The sequence below is a fragment of the Hylobates moloch genome, unplaced genomic scaffold (assembly GCF_009828535.3).
Source record: "Hylobates moloch isolate HMO894 unplaced genomic scaffold, HMol_V3 SCAFFOLD_22, whole genome shotgun sequence".
NCBI lineage: Eukaryota > Metazoa > Chordata > Mammalia > Primates > Hylobatidae > Hylobates > Hylobates moloch.
This window is the reverse complement of record NW_026652297.1, coordinates 45,582,415-45,591,533: the sequence shown is the minus strand read 5'-3', so window position 1 is coordinate 45,591,533 and position 9,119 is coordinate 45,582,415. Positions and strand designations below refer to the sequence as shown.

Here is a 9,119-nt window from a genome sequence, read left to right as displayed (position 1 = left end):
ATTTTTTAATATGTAGGCATGTTTATTAACAGTTTGGTCAATGTAATATCTCAGAGAAATCTTAAGTCAGGCAAAAGATAAGTGAGTGGCCTTGTTTAAAATGTTATAAAGTCCTAGAGTGTCTACTTAGGGGTTGATTAGAACATTTTGGAAGAAACTGCCCTTTACTGTTCTGCAGGCTCCTGCTGTATGAGGAGAACAGAACCTCTGACAATGGCATTTGGAGGGTTTTGTTTTTCTTTTTTTCTTTTTAAATTATACTTTAAGTTCTGGGGTACATGTGCAGAACGTGCAGGTGTGTTACATAGGTATACATGTGCCATGGTGGTTTGCTGCACCCATCAACCTGTCATCTACATTAGGTATTTCTCCTAATGCTATCCTTCCCCTAGACCCCATGTCCTGCGACAGGCCCTGGTGTGTGATGTTCCCCTCCCTGTGTCCATGTGTTCTCATTGTTCAATTCCCACTTATGAGTGAGAATATGCGATGCTTGGTTTTCTGTTCCTGCGTTATTTTGCTGAGAATGATGGCTTCCAGCATCATCCATGTTCCTGCAAAGGACATGAACTCATCCTTTTTATGACTGCATAGTATTCCATGGTGTATATGTGCCACATTTTCTTTATCCGGTCTATCATTGATGGGCATTTGGGTTGGTTCCAAGTCTTTGCTATCGTGAACAGTGCTGCAATAAACATATGCGTGCATGTGTCTTTATAGTAGAATGATATATAGTCCTTTGGGTATATACCCAGTGATGGGATTGCTGGGTCAAATGGTATTTGTAGTTCTAGATCCCTGAGGAATCACCACACTGCCTTCTACAATGGTTGAACTAATTTACACTTCCACCAACACTGTAAAAGTGTTCCTCTTTCTCTACATTCTCTCCAGCATTTGTTGTTTCCTGACTTTTTAATGATAGCCACTCTAACTGGCCTGAGATGGTATCTCATTGTGGTTTTGATTTGCATTTCTCTAATGACCAGTGATGATGAGCTTTTCTCATATGTTTGTTGGCCACATAAATGTCTTGTTTTGAGAAGTGTCTGTTCATATCCTTTGCCCACTTTTTGATGGGGTTGTTCGTTTTTCTTGTAAATTTGTTTAAGTTCTTTGTAGATTCTGGATATTAGCCCCTTGTCAGATGAATAGATTGCAAACATTTTCTCCCATTCTATAGGTTGCCTGTTCATTCTGATGATAGTTTCTTTTGCTATGCAGAAGCTCTTTAGTTTAATTAGATCTCATTTGTCAATTTTGGCTTTTGTTGCCATTGCTTTTGGTGTTTTAGTCATGAAGTCTTTGCCCATGCCTATGTCTTGAATGGTGTTGCCTAGGTTTTCTTCTAGGGTTTTTATAGTTTTAGGTCTTGTGTTTAAGTCTTTAATCTATCTTGAGTTAATTTTTGTATAAGGTGTAAGGAAGAGGTCCAGTTTCAGCTTTCTGCATATGGCTAGCCAGTTTGCCCAACACCATTTATTAAAATAGGGAATCCTTTCCCCATTGCTTCTTTTTGCCAGGTTTGTCAAAGATCAGATGGTTGTAGATGTGTGGTATTATTTCTAAGGCCTCTGCTCTGTTGCATTGGTCTGTATATCTGTTTTGGTACCAGTACCATGATGTTTTGGTTACTGTAGCCTTGTAATATAGTTCAAAGTCATGTAGCGGGATGCCTCCAGCTTTGTTCTTTTTGATTAGGATTGTCTTGGCTATGCAGGCTCGTTTTTGGTTACATGTGAAATTTAAAGTAAAAATATGGAACACTTCATGAATTTGCACATCATCCTCATGCAGGGCCCGTGCTAATCTTCTCTGTGTCATTCCAATTTTAGTGTACATGCTGCTGAAGCAAGCACTGAGCTGTTATTATTAACAGTTCCACTAAAATGTACCCGGAGGGCTTCGTTTATTGTATGGTGTAATATATTGCTATTTACTTATTTTTATTTATTTATTTATTTTATTTTATTTTTGAGACAGAGTCTCACTCTGTCACCCAGGCTGGAGTACAGTGGCATGATCTTGGCTCACTGAAACCTCTGTCTCCCAAGTTTAAGCGATTCTCCTGCCTCAACCTCCTCAGTAGCTGGGACCAGAGGCCTGCACCACCACACCTGGCTAATTTTTGTACTTTTAGTAGAGACGGGGTTTTGCTATGTTGGCCAGGCTGGTCTCAAACTCCTGACCTCAAGCGATCCACCCGCCTTAGCCTCCCAAAGTGTTGGGATTACAGGCATGAGCCACTGCACCCTGCTACTTAAATTTTTTGAAATGCATTTTTATCTTTCCCTAAACCAGAGATGTCCAGTCTTTTGGCTTTTCTGGGCCACATTGGAAGAAGAAGAATTGTCTTGGGCCACACATAAAATACGCCAACACTAACAATAGGTGATGAGCAAAAAAAAAAAAAAAGAAAAGAAAAAGAAAAAGAAAAGAATCCTCTCAAAATCTCATAATGTTTTAAGAAAGTTTACAAATTTGTTTGGGCTGCATTCAACGTCTTGGGTGTGGGTTAGACAAGCTTGCCCTAAACCCATTTGCAAAAATGAGCTAAGACAAGCACATATTTAATAAAATAAAGTATTAAATTTAATAAAAATAAAGTACTAAATTTCTGTTTTGTAAGAACATTGATGATAGACATATAATATGTACAAAATGATAATGTTTGTTAACCTTTGCTGTGCGCTATGAGGACCACAGAGGTATCAGTACCAGCTATCTCAAATCTGATAAAGGAACAGCCACATCTATTTCAAAAGTTAGTATGGTAGTTATTTTAAGAAGATTGTAGGCAGTGGCAGAAAGTATTTTTTAAGATTACTCTGAGAAGTATGACTTTTCATTTATACCTATGTATTTATTTATATCATCTATATCTTCTAAATTAATTTCACTCATTTTCAATTCCAAGGTTTCCTGGGTACAAACGAAAAATGAAATCATAGCTACTGATGTGTGTCATTAGCAGAAAAACTCATCACGCAGTTAGGTGATGCCAGCTTTATAAAGTGTAATCAGATGCTCCAAGTAGAAAAATCAGTTGATTGCAATAACAGATTTTTTTTTTTGGTCCAATTCATCAAAGTAAAGCTTCTGGAAGTTTCCTCAAATTCAACATCTGAACATTGTTGTGAATGCTATTGTAAATGTAGTTATAAAGTTCCACACTGAAGATAAAATTATAGTTTTTACAGTGATAATAAAAACAAAATCTGGCAGAACACCGTATTTTGGTAAAATTAATATTCTTACTCAAAAAAAATGATGTGGAGCAGAAATATACTTGGAATTGGTAAACTGAAAATTCATAATTGTGTCCAAACGTGCTCTGATACTCTACCAATCAAAACAGAAGCCACGGTTGCCACAATCTATGAAGGTTTTCAGATATACACAGAATAAACTATGAAATTATCTTAATGAAGTTGTTGTTGAATTAAATAACAAGTTTGGCATGGTGTTCGGGGCTCTCTTTCTTGCTGCTTATCACTGGTCGGATTTTAGAAATGTCTGGGCCTTTGTGAACCAAGCTCTGTGTTGATTTTGACATTTTTTGGAAATGAGTCCTTTAGTTTTTATTTACATTTTATTCAAAATATGTTGAAAATCTTTATAAAAGTATTAAATAAACAGAACACCAACAATCTTTAGATTTTGAAACTTTTAGCCAATTGTAGTGTTGCCATTAATGAAAACAAAGTTTGTGAGCAGGAAACCATTGAAGTTTATCCTCATAAAAGTAGGGGAGAATTGAATAAATTAAACAATGCAAATGCAAACGGTGAACAGGAGTTAATTTTGACATTCTATGATTTCACTTTGGTTCAACTGAAAAATATATATTTAATACTAAAATGAAATGAAATGAAGACCTACAACATTGCATCAATCTAAGTATAGCTGAATGTTCAAAAGGATCAGGTAATTTTTCTGATGCCTTGTCTTATTAAAGTGTTTGTCAAAGAGAGCTATTATGAGTGGAGGCAACAAAAAATGCTATCCGTGAAAAGATTTGGGCTAAAATATTTATACTTTTTTTCTTTTTTTGAGACAGAGTCTCACTCTGTTCTCCAGGCTAGAGTGCAGTGGTATGATCTTGGCTCACAGCAACCTCCACCTCCAGGGTTCAAGCAATTCTCGTGCTTCACAAAAATACAAGCTAATTTTTGTATTTTTAGTAGAGACAGGGTTTCACCATGTTGGCCAGGCTGGTGTTGAACTCCTGGCCTCAAGTGATCTGCCTGCCTCAGTCTCCCCAAATGCTGGGATTACAGGCGTGAGCCACTGCAGCCACTGCACCCCACTGGATTGCACATTTTAATGTAAAAAAAAAAATAAATTTGAGACTATTCTCCACATAGCAGAATTCGCTTCTAGAGACTATGTTTTCTAAAATAAAAATATTGTGGTTTACAGAAAAGGGTCAATTGAATGTGTCAACAATTTCATGTTATTAACTATAAAATGCAACTTTGAAGATAATTGTAGGCAATTTTGTGAAAGAAGTATAAATATGTGAATTCCTTCATAACTATACAGGATGCATAATATATTAGGTTATTATATTAGGATATATAATATAATATATATTGCTATGTAGTTTATATTATATGTTATATAATAAATATTTTATATATAATATATATACAATACAAGATAGTAATTCTGCTATCATTATTCTCCAATGTTTGGATAATCAATGTCGATAATTTGGTTTTAGGGTATAAATTTTCATTATTTAAACTTTTAGATAAATATTTTTAATTTTGCAATAGTTTTAAAAAATTTTTAATTTTTGCAATGGAGGCTTTTTCCTTTTGAAATTACTTTTATAAATTATTTTATCTTCAAATAGAACTATTTTATTGGTCTACCAATATACTACAATCAATGTCAGTCAATAAATATATATTCAAAAATATATCATTTTGGACGGGTGAAGTGGCTCATGCCTGTAATCCCAGCACTTTGGTAGGCTGAGGCGGGCCCATCACTTGAGGTCAGGAGTTCGAGACAAGCCTGACCAACATGGTGAAACCCCGTCTCTACTAAAAATACAAAAATTAGCTGGGTGTGGTGGCACAGGCCTGTAATCCCAGCTACTCAGGAGGCTGAGGCAGGAGAATCACTTGAACCTGGGAAGCAGAGGCCCCAGTGAGCTGAGATCATGCCGCTGCACTCCAGCCCGGGTAACAAAGCTAGACTCCATCTTAAAACAAAAAAACAAAAAAGCAAAAAAAGAACCTCACATCATTTTAACTATTTTTAACAGTCACTTTTACTCCCAGGTGTTTTACTTGGATAAGAAGTAGCCACCCTAACTATAAAGTCTTCATAGGCCAGGCCACTCAGGGAAAACTGACTTTGGCAAATGCAATTCTCATTAGAAAGCCAACTTTTCTGGAAAGAGGAAAGGCCTAGGAAATGGTGATTTCTTCATTTGTTCCTGCAAGCATTCATTCAGGACATGCTTACCACTTGCCTTCAACAGTTCTAGGTGCTAGAGACAGAGGTGATGTGGGGCTTGCATCATAAAATAAAGTATAGGACCAGCCTCCTTATGGAATCAGTGTTTCAGTTTAAAATTCAAGAGGCATTGCAAAAAGCAGGCATTGCTGGAGCAGAGTGAGAGAGGGGGTAGGGAAGGGTGAGGCAGGGGAGGCAGGCAGAGAAGGCTGAGGATACACGAGGCCACAGGAAGGATTTGGACTCAGTCCAAAGGATGTGGGAAGCTATTAATGGGTTTTAAACAGAAAGATGACTTGATTTTTTGAAAGAAGATTGCGGGCAGATCATGGTGGCTGATGCCTGTAATCCCAGCACTTTGGGAGGCTGAGGCAAGCAGATCTCCCGAGGTCAGGAGTTTGAGATCAGCCTGGCTAACATGGTGAAACCCCATCTCTACTAAAAATACAAAAATTAGCTGGGCATGGTGGTGGGTACCTGTAATCCCAGCTACTTGGGAGGCTAAGGCAGAAGAATCAGTTGAACCTGGGAGGCAGAGGTTGCAGTGAGCTGAGACCACACCATTGAACTCCAGCCTGGGTGACAAGAGCAAGACTCCGTTTCAAAAAAAAAAAAAAGATTGCTTTTCAGGATGAAGAATAAATAGAGAGGACAATATGAACACAGGAAGGTTAATGAACAGGCGACGGCAGTCATCCAGGTGAGGGAGGGTGGTCTGACTATTTGTGGACAGTGGAGGTAAGGTGAATGGGTTTGAGAAGTGCAGGAGGTAGAAGAGAGAAGATTCCAGATGGATCAGATGTAGTGGGCTGAGAGCAGGAAGGAGCAAGGCATCAGGGATGACTCTCAATGTTATCCTTCGTGATGACAGTGCTGTTTGTTGAGACCGTGACCCCCTAGGAAGAGCAGACGTCAGGGCACAGACATCGAGCTGGCTCGGGCTGTGCTGGTTTGGGTCATGTTTGCAGGCTGCTCAGATGCACAAGTCCGCGAGCACTGCACCTGCCATCTAGAGCTCAGGAGGACAGTCTGGGGGAGAGACACGGACAGGAGCTGTGGGACCAGAGCTATGAGAGAATGGAGTAATGAAGGGCTGGGAATTACGGACTGGACCATGGCAAGACTTGGGGGTGGTTAGATTTGGGAGAGGCAGCACAGCCCATGATGAGCATAGAGAATAAAAGACTGAATGGACTTCTATGTGTGGACTTGGATGAAAGCAGAGACGTGGGGTCTGGCAGTTGGGTTTGGAGGCCTGGTACTCCCTGAGGGACGTCAGACACTCAGGCCTCTTAGAATTCAGCGGTTCCTGGAAGGGGCTGTGATGTGAGGAGGGGCTTCACCGCTGAGGTGTGTAGCAGTGGTTGGCAGGCAGAGGCAATCAGGTATGGGTTTGTAGTTTGGAGAGGGGTGCGAGTGACTAGGGTGAGCCCTTGGAAGTGGGGGTGACAGAGTGGGATAGTGGGGGCAGAGGGAATCTGGCTGCTCCAGTCGTATGTGGGGACACAGCGGCACTGGGGTTTGGCTCATCCCAATTCACAGATGTTGTCGTCTATCTGGTCTCTCTCTGCTGCGATTTGCTACACTTTCTCCTGACACTAGGCTCAGTGACATGGTTTCCAGATGGAAAGAGAGGAAGGAGGTCCTTGGACTTTTCAAACATTCCAGGAAATGGAGATGGCAGTAGCACCGTATCAGGGCTAATGGTGGGTTGGGCTGGTGATGCCTGCTGTTGAACTCTTTAGAGACACACACAGTTCTTCAGCTGGCTACTCAGTATTTATCCGCTACACGCATAGAGTGAATCACTGACACACCTCGGTTTTATGCACTGGTACTATTGTAGTACTAGGGACCACGTCTTGAATATTTTAAAACAGATTCTGCCTTCACTGGTGGTCAGGATGCATGGAGAGGTGATGGCAAGCACTCAAGTCCCAGCGCTGTGCCCGTCAAGCCACATTTGGTCCTTTATACACCTTTACGCAGGGATAGCTTAGTCACTTAAGCAAGGGGTCAGAGGTTTCTTTTCCTAAGCAAGGGGTTGGAGATTTTCCTTCCTTCCTTCCTTCCTTCCTTCCTTCCTTCCTTCCTTCCTTCCTTCCCCTTTCTCCTCCTTTTTTTTTTTTTTTTTTTTTTTTTTTTTTTTTATTTTTTTTTTTTTTTTTTTTTTTTTTTTTTTTTTTTTTCTCTCCTTTTTTTTTTTTTTTTTTTTTTTCTTTTTTTTTTTTTTTTTTTTTTTTTTTTTTTTTTTTCTTTTTTTTTTTTTTTTTTTTTTTTTCCTTCTCTTTTTTTTCCTTTTCTTTCTCTTTTCTTTTTCTTTTTTTTTTTTCCTCCTCCTCCTTCTTCCTTGCCTCCTCCTCCACCCTCCTCCTCCCTTCCTTCCTTCCTGTTTGTTTTTGCCTAGACAAAGTCTTACTCTGTCACCCATGCTGGGATGGAATGATGCCATCACAGCTCACGGCAGCCTCGACCTTCCAGGCTCAAGAGATCCTCCTGCCTCAGCCTCCTGAGTAGCTGGGACCACAAGTGCATGTCACCATGCCTGGCTATTTTTTATTTTTTTTATTTTTAGCAGAGACTGGGTTTTGCCGTGTTGGCCAGGCTGGTCTTGAACTCCTGACCTAAGGGAATCTGTCCACCTCTGCCTCCCAAAGTGCTGGAATTACAGGCATGAGCCACCATGCCCAGCCAAGATTTCTTTATGAAGATTGTCTTTATCTATAATAAGAGGCCTTTTTTTCTCCCCGAAGAACTATTGTTTTACCTTTTCTCTGGCCAGGAGTATCTTGGAACACAGAGGAGATTTGGGCTGCAGTAACTTGAGATGTGTGTGTCTGGGGCTTTGGAAAAGAATATCTCACTATGTGGGTTGGGGCTTTGGTGGGGTACCTTGCTGCACAGCAGAACAATGCTCCTGGCAGAGGATGGGTGAATGTCAACAAGTCCCCACTTAAGGTGCATGTAAAATGCTCCTTTTGTGCCCTGAAATACTGCATTTTCCAAAATGAGCTTGTAGAAGCTTGAATGTGTGATTCATTCAAGACTTTTAAGAATGTTCTGTGATGACTTTTAGAGTAGTCCAAGACGAATGTTCCTCCTGTTGATCAGAAGGAACAGAGCTTATAATTTTCGTATTAGAGCCAGATGTGACCTGGGGCCTGTACATTATGGCAGGTTTAAGGTAGAAAAGGAAACGTGACATTTTTTGAAATAGCTTGCCACTTGCATTAAATTAGATATATTTCTGGCATTGGGAAGGATGGTGATTGTTGGTTCGACTTGGCTGGGGAGACAATGGTCAACTTCATCTCCTAATAGAAATGACTTTTGAGTTGAGAGCAGAGAACATACCAAACAACACCCTTAATTTCCAGATGAGACAATAAAGGCTGCAAAAAGTAAAGTGCCCTTCCCAAGGTCACACAGAATGGACAGAGACCAGAACTCAACCTTTTGGCATCAAGACCAGGGCCGTGTCCACTTTACCATCCCGTATCTCCATGTGTGTGTTCTTTTCTTTAGTTCCAAGAATAAAATTGATATCCAAGGAGAGTTCACCCTTGATTCAGATTTGCCTGCATGTAAGTACTGCCTTCCCCATCCCCCAGACGGGAAGCGGTGCTTGGATGGAAGAAGGTGGC

At 40.1% G+C, this 9,119-nt stretch overlaps 1 non-coding gene across 1 annotated transcript; it reads right to left on the bottom strand.

The window, feature by feature from the left end:
- Window positions 1-1,755: 1,755 nt before the first annotated feature.
- On the bottom strand, window positions 1,756-1,862 carry LOC116462197 (U6 spliceosomal RNA). The gene has a single exon (XR_004246286.1). It is a non-coding gene; the product is annotated as a U6 spliceosomal RNA (small nuclear RNA).
- Window positions 1,863-9,119: the final 7,257 nt, after the last annotated feature.